Source organism: Pseudopipra pipra, chromosome 6 (genome assembly GCF_036250125.1).
Source record: "Pseudopipra pipra isolate bDixPip1 chromosome 6, bDixPip1.hap1, whole genome shotgun sequence".
NCBI classification, from domain to species: domain Eukaryota; kingdom Metazoa; phylum Chordata; class Aves; order Passeriformes; family Pipridae; genus Pseudopipra; species Pseudopipra pipra.
The window spans coordinates 15,501,963-15,515,047 of NC_087554.1; the positions used below are offsets into that span (position 1 = coordinate 15,501,963).

General features: G+C 41.6%; 1 protein-coding gene across 1 annotated transcript in view; it reads left to right on the plus strand.

The window, feature by feature from the left end:
• Positions 1-13,085, plus strand: part of LOC135416556 (basic proline-rich protein-like) — a 50,059-nt gene that overhangs the window by 15,867 nt on the left and 21,107 nt on the right. The window lies entirely within an intron of this gene.

Below are 13,085 nucleotides of genomic sequence, written 5' to 3' on the forward strand. Positions count from 1 at the left end.
AAAAGCTTGCTTAGAATACACAGAACCTACAGAAACCAATCTAGACCGTCTAGAAAATTAACATCTAAGGAGACTATGAACTAGGACATGATTTTTGAAGAAAATAATGGCATATTTTCTTACAGTAAAAGGTTTAGTTTTTAGCTGCGAACTCAACCTCAGGAAGGAAAAGAATTGCAACTGGAGTGCCTGGGATTTCACCGGGATATATTTGAAAATGGGTTCTCAATTCCTACCTCCTCTCTGAGCAGGGCTGTAATTCTGTATACTGAGGCACTCTGAGCTCTAAGCGACCCCACCAGTGGGGTGTTCTAAACCTCCTGGTTTGTTCTGCCTGCATCTAAATATCACGTCTTCCTCTGAAAGCCAGTTAAGGTAATTCAGGAATACTCTCTCAAGGCAGCTGTCACCTCCTGAGTGAAAACAACAGCCTCCATGAACGGCACTGAGTGATTAGAAAAGCCTCAGAAGGAGAGGGAGGGTGGAAAGGCATTTGTCAATGTTTTTTGGTTTTGGTTTTGTTTTTTCCCAGTGACATTAATGTGTATGGTTGCATCCTGTGTTTGAATGTTATTTTACTAAAGCAGAGACTGTGAAGCTGCTGTATTTTATCCCTGGTGCCTTTAGGAGCATGAGCAAGAGAGAAGAGCAGGTGAAGAATTTTCATATAGAGTTGTCTACATGTGTGACCAATGATGAGCAAATTACTGGAACTTTCCAGGTCAGAAATTTTGAGAAGCTCTTCAGTCATCAAGAAAAGTTACTGTTAATTATTTTAATTTGCATAGATAAACCACATTCGGGATGTTCTCGAGATCTGCTCAGTTTTGGTCAGACTGCTTGACCTGGGAACTTCTACCCTGTATTTTTGCAGAATTCCCCAATCTGTTGTGATTAGAGGAGCTGGCAAATTCTAGGGCTTTTGGAAACATGGCTGCTTCTTAGTGCATGGGCTTTTTTTCACCCTGGAGGTCTGGATATTTCTCTTTTATATTACTCTCTCAGTTTTGATGTGGGTTCTAAGCAAAAGTTACTGCTGTGTGTCTACTGGTTTTGTCTTTCTGTTATGCTGTGCTTTTAAATAATCATCAGCACTGCCTAGGGCACAGGATGGGCACCTTTCCCATCTGGTTTTATAAGCATAAATAAATACTTATAGAAAAGACAGCTGTGGCAGTTACCCCTCTTCTCTGATAGATCTCTCTTCAAAGCTGTGGATCAAAAGCACATTGCAAATATTCAGCAGCAGGGACCATGGCTCTTGAGTACTGGCACAGAAGAGTCACATGTGAACTTCTAAGCCTGCATAAGTAACCTTCCAAAATGCAGGTTGAGAAAATAATAAACACACTTATCTTGCCAGCAGGGAAAGAAAGTGCCTCCTGTCACTCAGAGCAACTCTCTGAGGCATTGCAGTCATGTATGGAAGCTGATGGAGGCCTGTGTGAGGCCTGCTACCTTCAGAAATGTGACAGAAATTCAAGTCTGCTTTCACTGAGACATTAGAAATGGCACTGCAGAGACTCAAGAGATCTAAATTAAAATTCCATCTCTGACACAGACCTTTGGAGTATATGAGAAAATTACCATCTCCCTCAGTTGCTTCTGTTAAGAAAAAAGGATGATAATATTTTTTATTCTCTATCTTGTATCAGAGCATCAGACTGAGGCCATTTCTCACTAAATAGATGTCTTGGAATCCCAGCCTTCCTTGGGTAGCTAAGCAATAAAAGTAGAAGTAAAAATAGTTGTAAGTAAGGAAAATAAATTATTTCTAACACCTTGAAATTAATGTAGGATGTGCTGGTATGGCTTTTATATATTAAATAAGAAGAATTTCTCTATTTATGAAGACAGGTGAGCTTTTATTTAACAGTATAAAACTTACCTGGGAGAAACAGAAGTAAATAGACTTGACTGTAGAAAACTAATTTCTTCATATAAAACTAATGACACAAGAGAGAATTTTATAACTGCAAATGCTAACAAAACAACTCAAAACAGCTCATCCATTTTCCTGTCTTTAAGCCCAGTGGTAAATTGGTAAGGGGAATTGTCATAATCCCCTAAATTTTACTTTTGTTCTGCAAACGTTGTTCTTTTTGTTTCCAAATCCCATTTCAGCATGTCTTTGGGTGTCAAAGGTTGAATGCAACATCTGCTGCTGTCCTGAAACTACATCTCTGGTTGGTAATATTAACTTTGTTTCCTTAAACTTGGTTACTAAAACTGGTGTTTTACAGTAGAGAATATATCTCTTTCCCACCCAATACTCATCACCAGTGTGGACTAAACAAGCCAAGTTCTTCACTTTCTGTCTGTCCATCTGTAAAGAGCGTTCCTTAAAAAACAACAATCTTCTTAGGCAGGATTTTGCAATGAAATAAATAAGTGTTTGAGGCAGTACAGGACAACAAATAAGCAGACTGGTGTTTTAAGTGTGGAATCCCACGCTGAGTAAAGGGTTTCTCACCCTGAATGACTGAGGAAAGGGAAGGGCAAAGGAAACTGCAGTTACTCCGCAGCTCCATAGATGTCACCAGCTTTTCGCTCTAGCCTTACCCAGACGTTTTGCTTCGTACCTATCTCCCTCCAGCCATTCATTTTGTAGCCCCAGAGGGACTGTTGTTTGGATGATGAAATACTGCAGAGTACAAATTAAGAGCTGCCAGCAGTGAGCTGTGCCTGGACAGGAGATACAAAACGGAACATGTAAACAGTAACACAGTACTTTTTCAATTACATCTTAAGCAAACATACTTACCAGGAGTCAGAGAACAGTGTGAACTTCGTCTTAGATATTGAGAGCTAAATCATTATGGCACTTCCTGAGCTTTGTTTAAAAGGATTTATGAAGGTTATTTGCAACATTTTGCCTTCTCCTGGAATTCTCATGTAAAAATCCAAACCATTTCCGTTCACATAACACCCACAGCAGGCATGCACTGTTCTTTTGGAGCTGGGAACTTGTCTGCAAAATGGCAAGGGCAGTTCCACAAAGGAAAAGAGAAATAGTACAGAAGGAAAATTACCCCCTTACACCCTCAGAGACAATGACTTAGGTGCCAATTTCAGATAAGGAGCCAAAGGTGTGAAGATAGGGCAAGGTGGGGAGGGTAACAGAGAACAAGGAGGAGGATTTGCTTGTTAAGGTGAATTTTTTGGAGCATAAAGTAACCTCTTTAAATAATAACAATCTGGGTGAGAGACTGAGTTGTTAATTAAAGAGCAACACCCAGATATTTCAGATTTCAGTCCCAAGTGGAGCAGCTGCAGTGGAGAGGGCAGCTGTGCATTATCTGTGCTCCTGTCCCACCACACATACCTTTCCTTGGTGGTAGTGGGGGTCTACTGATTCCTGAAGTCAGATCCCTGCTTAGGGCTCTCAGCACAGCTGATCTCTGATACATCAGGAGGGAAATGCTGTAGGTGAGTGCTGTTGTGTTCACAGGAAGATGCAGATGGATTGAGGGCAGCTTTACCCTACAGTGTTTGGCTCGAGTAGTTGCTGTCTGGAGGCATGGGGAGGAAGGCACCCTGATGTAACAATACTTTCAGAGAAGCTCCTTTAGTCTTTGCACAACAAGTATCTGCAACGGGCTTTGCCAGCAGAGCTAGAGCTTGGCCATTGCTTCTGGAGGCAAGCCCTGGCCAAACACTCATCAGTCTCAATAAAGTGTTTTGACACAGGCTTTGTTCAGTCCTTCATGAGACTTATTTTCAAGACTGCCCCAAAGAGTGGTACTTTCCCAGCTTGAAGTTTAGCACAGGAAGCAGGATGGAGAGATCAGAGACTGAGGTTAGGAGAGGGGCAGGCCATGGCAGAGGGGCAGTAGGCTCTGGCTGCTGGGATCCTGGGGCTAGAGGTTAGTCCATGAGATCACGGAGCTGGCTAGTCCATAGTCATCCAGCTAGGGAGGATACTATGAGCAGGACAGTGCTTTCTCTTGGATTTTCAAGAAATAGACTAGTGAGGAGAAATACTAAGGAGAAATACTAAAAAACAATGTGTGCTTTCTTCAGGATCCTATTTTTTAAAATATATTTAAAAGCTTTGTTAGTAAACAGTACTCAAGCCTTGGAAAATACATATTAGTTCAGCTGGTAATGACACTGCAGACACTACACTGTTAATAAGTAATCAGCATTTTTCATACCATGCCTTTTACCTTTGGATGGAGGGCTGTCCCCTAATCTGATATACAAGGGTATACTTGAGTGCAAGATCACTATCAGTGCTGTTGCTGTGAATTTATGTTGGTGTAATAGAAAGTAGAATTTGTTCCTAAGAGAGAGGCAGTGAAAAATGAACATATACTATAATTCCCCAAGTGGTAGATTTTCATATTATTTATGTTCATTCATGATTTCAATCTTGGAGATTGAATTAATTTCGGATCTCCTACCACCTGACCCAAAACAAAAAAGAGACAGCTGTGTTTGTTACTGCTTGGTAATACATTTTTCCAGGAAAACACAGCTTAGGCTCGGCTCTGCTGAAATAGCTGGCTGTTGTTTGTGCTTTACAAAGTGCACCACTAATTGAAAAGAGAATGAGTATCTGCCTACCCCAGGGAACATAACATTTAACTTTGGTGCAGTGCAAGAACGTGTCAAAAATGGGTTTGGAACAATGTTTTAAAATCCTGTTCAATGTAAAAGAGGTGGTAAAACTAGAAGAGTACTGTGAGGAAATGCTTAGTTTGGTTTGTTGTTTGAAGCAGAACAAAACACACTGTTCAAGAAAAGGGGCAATGACCCAAGAGAGTGCAAGTGTTCAGGCAGGATTAGAATTTATGAAAGCAGAAGAGTCCACTTTCTGCAGCACTATGTAAAATAGGGAACAAAAGTGGGCTCATTCACCATATTGACCATGGCACATGACTTCATTCCTGAATGACATTGATTATGTAGATCTATGTCTGATCTCAAAATTTGAAAAAAACCACTAATAATTTGGGACCCAAAGCTGAGGTTTTGGAAGGAGTCAGCTTTACCTGAACACCAGAACTGATAGGCTGGGTCCTGTGAGGGCAGGGGGAAGTGTTCTAGCCTGCTCTGCTACAGTCAGTCCTTTGGGGATTCAGACTTCTCTGCCTGGGAACAGTAAAGAAGTATTCTTTTCTGCTGACCTCTGAAGGAGGAAGGCAGCAGAGATCCCAAATAGCTTTAGTTGTTTTACAGAGAGGGCAGAATGGCACAGTGACTGGAAATTGAGCTTTTGGGTGGACAAAGGGCTTGTTCAGTGTTCTCTTGCATACAGTCCAGTAAGGTGTCTTGGGACTATTCTGGACTACTCCTTTCTGAACAGGATAGTTCCTTTTTTTATGTGCAATGATGCTTGGAGATGGAGATGAGCACATATATGTATGGGAAACTCACAAATATTCATAGCTCTCTACAGATTTAAATGGCAGAAGAAAGTAAGCTTTTCTTTTATTTCAAGACACAGAGTTCTGGTCTATTCTTCTCATGCAACTTCCTAATGAGCAGACAATAAGACTGTTATATACTTTTGTAATGAATAGATTATGTGGTTGAAAAAGGAAGCATTAGTTATGCCACTTGTGAATTATAGCACAGTTTTAATTCAAGTAAGGGGAAATCCACATGAATATTCACTGCATTAATCAAGATGAGATGCAATGCAATGAATACTGAATGAATAATAATGACACACCAAGAATAAAATGTTACAGTTTAGAAATATTATATCTTACCTCTTCCAGACCATCAGAATTAACTGAACCAGTAGAAAACCTTATGGCCAGTGGCATGTTCATTGTTGTTAAATCTAGCCCATTTATCAAAAGCTGGTTCATCTACACTTGTTACAAAACTCAGCTAATGAAGTTCTCCAAATCAGTTTTGTCAACTGCCAGTTACAGGAGCATGGGCCCATCTTCATTGGATATTTTTGTGCTGCAGTTCACTAGAGGTAAATGTATGCGTCTGAAAACATATAGACAAACATTTACAAACTATATTAGTTGCTTGGAGAGAAATATATGTCTTTTTTTATAAGAAAATATTTTAAATTAGCTCACAGGCTTTGCCATCTGGAAGAGATGATGTGCCAATGAATCTTTGTTATTACTATTATTCATTTTGAACTTTCAAAGTTGTACTTTATTGCAAAAAGAAGCAAATTCTACCTGAATGGCTTTTGTCCATCTCCTGAAAGTTGGCTGGAATCGTAAACAGCAGAAATGCAATAGTAAAACCAAAGTGTTGTGGTCATGGATTTTGCCTGGATATTAGTCCTGATCTCGGTTATCCAAAATCACGATGCAGAGCAAAGGTACTCATTCCAAAAAAAAATAAAAGGAAGATAATTCACTTGTGTTATAACCAGTTTAGATGAGGTAATGTGAATTTCAAATAATGTGGTTATACCAGTAGATGAGTTAGAAAAAATCCCCTTTGAATCCTGCATTGCAAGTGTTTACACCAAAAGCTTGGTTTGTGCAGCACTTGCTAAACAATAATGCAGGGCCCAGTTCTCCTTTTATTTACTCTGGACTGCTACAGATTAATGAAATTAAGAGCCAGATTGAATAGTACGTTCTCTAATCATAGACTTCAGACTGGTGTCCTTGCAATGAGCTTTGTGTGTCTCACTAAAACACAGCCTGCACAAAGCAGGCATCCAGTCTGGGCTCAGAAACAGAGAATCTGCTGCTTTCCCTGCTAGTCTGTTCCAATGGTTAGTCACTGTCACTCTTAAAAATGTGTTATTTATTTCCCATCTGGCATCCAGATATGGGAATGGATGTCAGAATAGCTCTTCTGACTTTAATCTGCTACTCCTGATGAGAGGAGAAACAGGCCTGAGGTCTGTTTGCTCCTGATCCTGAATTGGAGAGCCTGTTAGTGGTACAGGTCTGAGCACTTGGTGCCAGCTATTCCAGTCAGCAGCCTGGGATGTTCGTTACTGTCTTATTACTTTCTTCTGCTTGTTCCACTAAGTGAGCATTTATCCACTGACTCAGCCCTTACATGACTGTTCTACCCACTCCTTTTTCCCCCTTTCTCACCCAGTGGAAAATTGTTGCAAAGTACAGTGATGCAGTGTCTGCCATTTCCACGAGCAGGGCAGGAGTTCATAACAAGTTATTCTGACTCTTTGCAACACACATGTGCATGTGCACATGAAAACACGAGTAAACCCACTCAGAATCTGTCTCAGAAACTCCTGCTGAAAGCTGTCAGTTATCCCACACTGAGGTAAGCTTCTTTTTGGTCTCTTAAAGGTCAAATCTATCCTGTTGCAGAGGATCTGAAAGTCAGCACATGACAAATCAGACAGTTGCTAGAGAGCGATAAAATTTTAATTTTGGATCAATAATGATATATGAAAGTGCCTAGGTAACAATTTTAACACTTCTACTACAATGTGATTTTGCGGTGTCGCTGCTAATCTTGTAATGACATCGCCACCTGGTGCCTGCTGCATCATATACCAAGCTGCAGGAAAGGCTGCGTTTCTATGGCAATTTCTGCAGCAGATGCTGTGGGCTTGATGTAAAATACATGGCTTAAAAGGCTTCTTGTGAGAAGGGCAGGATGGGCACAGCTGATACCAAAATGCCTGGGTGCCTGATGATTCCGGAATGTGCTGGTTGCCACAGTCATCACTGGCATTAGTCAAGCCAGTATAACCCTGCAGTTTAGTGCAGTGGTGGGTCTGCTGGGGAACACTGAGGTGGTGGCTGTGTCCCCTGTTAGCTGCAGATCAATGTATTGACAATACCTTTTCACCCTCTTCATCCCAGTGTCCAGGAAAACTCTTTTTTGAACACTCTTCTAATGCAGAAGAGCTCCTTTTCATTTATTTGGCTTTGGTGTGGGAGGGACATTGAATCAAGAGCCAGTTTCTGCTTCCCTTAAAGTGGGTTTGTTCTTGATCATGGGGGAAGTCCCACAGGGTTCCAGAGCTGGGATTTACCTTTGCTATACTACACACATAATGAAGGAAGCAGGAGATAGGCCTTCAGGACAGCTGGTAGTAGAGCATTGTCACTCTCTAGATATGCTGGACAGATAACAACTACAGTCTGATTTTACTTTATAATTTTATTTCATGGCTTAGGATCACCTCCTTGTAGGTTCAATCCATAGAAAACTCCATTTCCATGCCCTAATATGTTGTGAAGCCTGCATCCTCACCAGCTTGGCTGAAGGAGTCTGTGCTGCTGTGACAAGCAGTTCTGTTCCTTCTGAGTCAAGAGAGTCCTGGAATGGCCTCTTTCTCACATCCTTTCTGCACATTGTCTTGAAGGGAATACTTTTGGCCAACACTCGGACACCATCCCATGCTGTGCTGAGCTGCAGAGTTTCACAATTGCCTCACTGTGCAGAAGGGAACCGGGAACTTGGCCACAACCATTTCCTAAGTTCCTTACACTGTGCTGTGGTTTTCAAGAGCTTTTGTGTCCTAGGCCAAGCGGAGGTGCCAGCTCACCCTTCTACCCTAAAATGCACGCTTCAGGAAGGAGAAATGTTCCCCTGTGTGCTGTCACCACCAAAAGCATGGGCAGTGTTAGGCCATATGATGTCATGAGGGGGATGAGCAGGGCAGTGGGGTGAGCTGGTTGCTAGTGGCAGGGAAAGGTGGAGCAGCTAGGAAGCCTGGAGGAGCAAAAAGTTCTGGAGCCCTATGACTTTTTATAGTGGGGTTTCTCCTGCCAGAGCAGAATGAGTTAAATCAAGGTACAGAATGAGGAAGGCTGAACAAAGTGCTAGTCTTCTGCATTAGGGTGCTATAGTGGAGAGATTAAGTTGGGGCAGATGGCAATCCTCAGAGAGGATTTCCAGGATCTGCTCCTGAAAACAGTGCTTGATTCTTCACATCCTCCATTCTCCTTTCCCTCACAGAGTATGCAGAAGGAGAGTAGCACCACCTACCTCCACCAACACCTTTTCGGGATCTCTATTGCCTGGCTGTCATACCAGGCATGGTCTGTCCATGGATGCAGGCAGACCTTACTTCCAGATGCTGATTACCATGTTCTTAACACTTACTCTTCTCATTCTTCACCATACTCCAAGTAAAGGAACTGCATTTCTGGGTCTTCCTATGCTGTGTCCTGGAGGTGCACTCTTACCTGTGTAGGTGATCCCTCCAAATATTAAGAAAAGGTGAGGAGTCACCCTTGGATTCACCTCCAATAATTTCTTTATGCTTTATCCTGAGTAGATGTCAGTGCTCAGCTCTTCCTCTTTTCCTGCAGCCTTTGTTCTTCAGCACTCCACAAGCAACTCTGTCCCACCTCACAGGGCCTGTATTTATCCTGAAGAACATGCCAGTTAGGGCACTAAGTAAGAATCAATGGCCCTACCTGGTCCCCAGCCCTAAATTTTTGATGTACTAAGTACTTGCAGATTTGGCTGACTTTGGAGCTGCTATGGCTCAGGAGTTTGGCCACCGGTCTTCCAATGAATAAACCAACACAGCTACCCAGACCTGAGCTTACATTCATCAGCCAAGCGAAGGGAATTAGTCATATTGACACCAGATGAGAATCCGGCCCTAAAATATCTGTAAGACAAAGAATGGAAAACACGGAAAGCTTTCATAGATATTCTATTTAATGTTTTGTAAACTTTCCTGCTATGTTGCTAGGGGGATTTTAATACATCAACGTATTTAAAATAGATCTCAGTGAGATGTTTGTAATTGGAGCCAATTCGTCCTCCACCCTGAACTTCCTTATTGTTCCTGTCACCGTTTCATCTCTCTCCTCTCTGTAAAAGACCTTCTTGCTGACCCACTTCCTGCCCCTGTAGCAGTACTAGGAACTGCACAAGGAATCCTTGTTTTAATGCACTTAGACGCTGACATTGCATTTTCAGCCAGCCAGGCTTCATCTGGAGAGTAGAGTTCTTGCGTTTCCTGATGTGAGTCAGTTGTGAGGAAAGTGTTTAACCTTTTTGTCAAAGGTTAAACATATAAAAGGGGAATGTGAAGCCCTTGTATTCCTGTTGTTGCCACATTAAAGAGAGCAGCTTTCACAGCTGAGCTAAATCCTACTTTTCTGGAGGGATATTTCTTTCTGTATCTAATTCAAAGCTGCAGTTTACTGCACTTGTTAAGGAAGGTGTATGATTGAACAGGACTATAAGACAAGGTCATTCATTGGCTGTTTCCGTTGGTGTTTTTAATTTAACTAATCCTCTTTGCCTTTCTCAATGGATTTGAGGAGGCTCGGACAGGCATTTGTGTTAAGTGAGCCAATCAGAATTTTTTAAAATGATCCATTCCTATAAAATATAAAGAACTTCAAAGAAAAATAAACAGCTTGAAAGCAAAAGAATTTGTCACTACTTGTTCTTACTGATGCTACATTATTTTAATCCATTTTTCTCCACTGCTTGGCTGAGTATACTGATTTCTTACCTGTAATTACCAAGACTAGTGACTTAGCTATGTTATCTACAATAACATACCTCTTCCCACTGACTAAATCCTTAATGGCATACTCTTGTCATGATCCAGATGACTCTGTCAAAGAGCTCATTCCAATTTTACACTGTGTGTTGGCTGCTTCTGTCCTTTGTGAAGCATAGGAACACAAACCTATTTTTGTTTAGAGATAATTCCACAGGTGACCTGCAGGTTGTTCTGCACCAATTGCACCACTGACAATTTGTTGATTATCTTTATGGCTGGGTCTGAAATACCCCATTGTAATCAACTGACTATGATTATCCAATGAGTTTGCAAACGAGCCAGGAACAGAGTCTACACTAACCAGTAACTGCAGGTTTGCTCTTGAATCTCTGTTGCTCAAGGCCTCCGTTTCAGCAGATAATTAGATCTTTCTTCCCTGCTCTGGGTTCTTCTGCAGCTCTCTAGGATTATGTCAAAAGCTCCACACAACAGTTTTTCTGAGCTGGAAAGATAGAGTCTTGAAAGGGAAAAGAGTATAAACAAAAGACAAAGGATAAAGAAAAATTAGAAACGTCATTCCCAAGGGAGTGTTCTCGACAATCTGTTAACTTTGCATTGGCGGGTTCATAACTACTTCCAAAAAAATGTCACAAACTCTTAGCAGAGCAGCTTGAACCTCTGCTGCTGAATTGAAGGAAATTTGTTCTAAAGAAAATACATCACATGAAGTTAACTCACAATACAGGATCAGCCAAAAACAACACCATGGAACAGGAATTCCTTCATTTTAACAATGCCATAATCTCACTGCAGGCTAAGCAGTAACATTAGAAACTGCACATATAACACTTTCCCTTACAGTTGAAATTCAGCAGTGGTGACTTTAAAAAAAATTCCTAAAAACAATCTCAATCTTCAGCCTGAATACATTTGTTTGACTAAGAGGATTTATGAGTTAACCATTTACAAAATCCACTCAGTGTAGTGTTAAGATTCCTATGTTTTATTCCAGGCATATATGTAAGGTGTTATTCAAAATACATTGTAAAATAGTTCAAAGACAACACCGTGAGTGCTGCATGACCTGTGGAGGAGAGCTGATTTTCCCTTGCTCTATATGTGCTCATCACTGTAGTTCTGCCTCCTTCAGTAAAGCAAACTCAATCTGACCGTGCTTTCCCTTTCATTGAAAGGACAAAAGTAACCACCGTCAATCCTGCTGTCGAAAACCCAGGCACTACCTTCCACAGTTTTTCATTTACATTACAATTAAGTGCTATTTCACTCCAAAAACTAATTCCTTGCAAAGTTAGGGTAAAAGAGGTCTGCGTGAGTACTTCCTGTGCTCTGGAATTAGTGGTGGTACAACATGAAGGCAGACAGCACAGAGCAGTTGCATGGTCACCGCCATGGCTCCTGGCCTGCAGTCGTAGCTATGACCTCCTCTACACTCCTGTATGGAAGGATTTTGAGGAACAGACCTGGTTGCAGATCAGTAGGACAAATACAGGCACACAACAGCTCTTGCTGTTTGCCTGCTACAGAAGGAATCATTGCACCAATACATGCAATTCCTGCACGTTGCTTCTCTGAACTTCCTGCACCTCCATGTCTCTGAGGCTCCAACAGAATCATAGAATGGTTTGGGTTGGAAGAGACCCTAAAGACAGATCATCCAGTTCCAACCCCCCTGCCATGGGCAGGGACACCTTCCACTAGACCAGGTTGCTCAGAGCTCCATCCAACCTGGCCTTGAACACTTCCAGGGACGGGGCACATATAACAGTAATCCAGGCATATACCTGGGCTGGAATTTGTTCCATCTAACTGAATGTCTGAATTAGGAGGGTAGTAACTCCAGTCACTGTCTGTTAATTGTTCAAGATGTTGTGAATCTATGTCTACAACATATACTCTGTGATATTAGCAGGCCTTTTGGGCAAGGGACCAGTGAGGGGCAAGAACAGGCTGTTTGTTTGAGCAGGGATCTTTCCTGCCTTTCTTCCACCCTACTCAGATCGTCCCACTGCCTAACCAGATCCTGAGATATTGGACAAAAAACCCCACCAAAACCCAAACAAGACAACTAAAAAGGGTTCCAAAGGTATTTTTCTTCTGTAAATCTCAGATTTGTAGAGATCTGGTTCAGGCATCTCAAAGACAGAAATTTGCTAGAATGATAGAAAGTTGGGATGTATACTAGGGAAGGGAAAAATAGGATGGTAAAATCCACACTGTTATTTCTTCTAGGACAAGAGGTTTCACAGGGAGGCAAGTCTGTTTGAAACAGTGATTACTTCTGCTGCTGTCACTTGGAACATTGCAGGCAGTATCAGAGCCTCCACCTTCACTCAGCTTAAATAATAATTCAGTCTTTTTGTTCACGGCATCTGTACATCCTCCTGTGTTTAGCCATAGAATACCCTGTGCATATTTGTCAGTGATACAGATGTTTTTTCCTTATAGACATAGGACAGTTTCTAATCTATTTCAGATAGAAAGATGAATTGGAACTGAATTTGAAATGAGAGAACCTGGGCTCATTTCCCAATTCTACTGTGTGCATCTTGCAGTCTTGGGCAAATCTTAGCTCTGTCTGTTCTGAGCTATTTGGGGCAGGCACTTTCTCATTTTCTATCCATACATGCAGTGCTTAGCACAAAGGGGACTCCAGCCACTCATGAGTAACCAG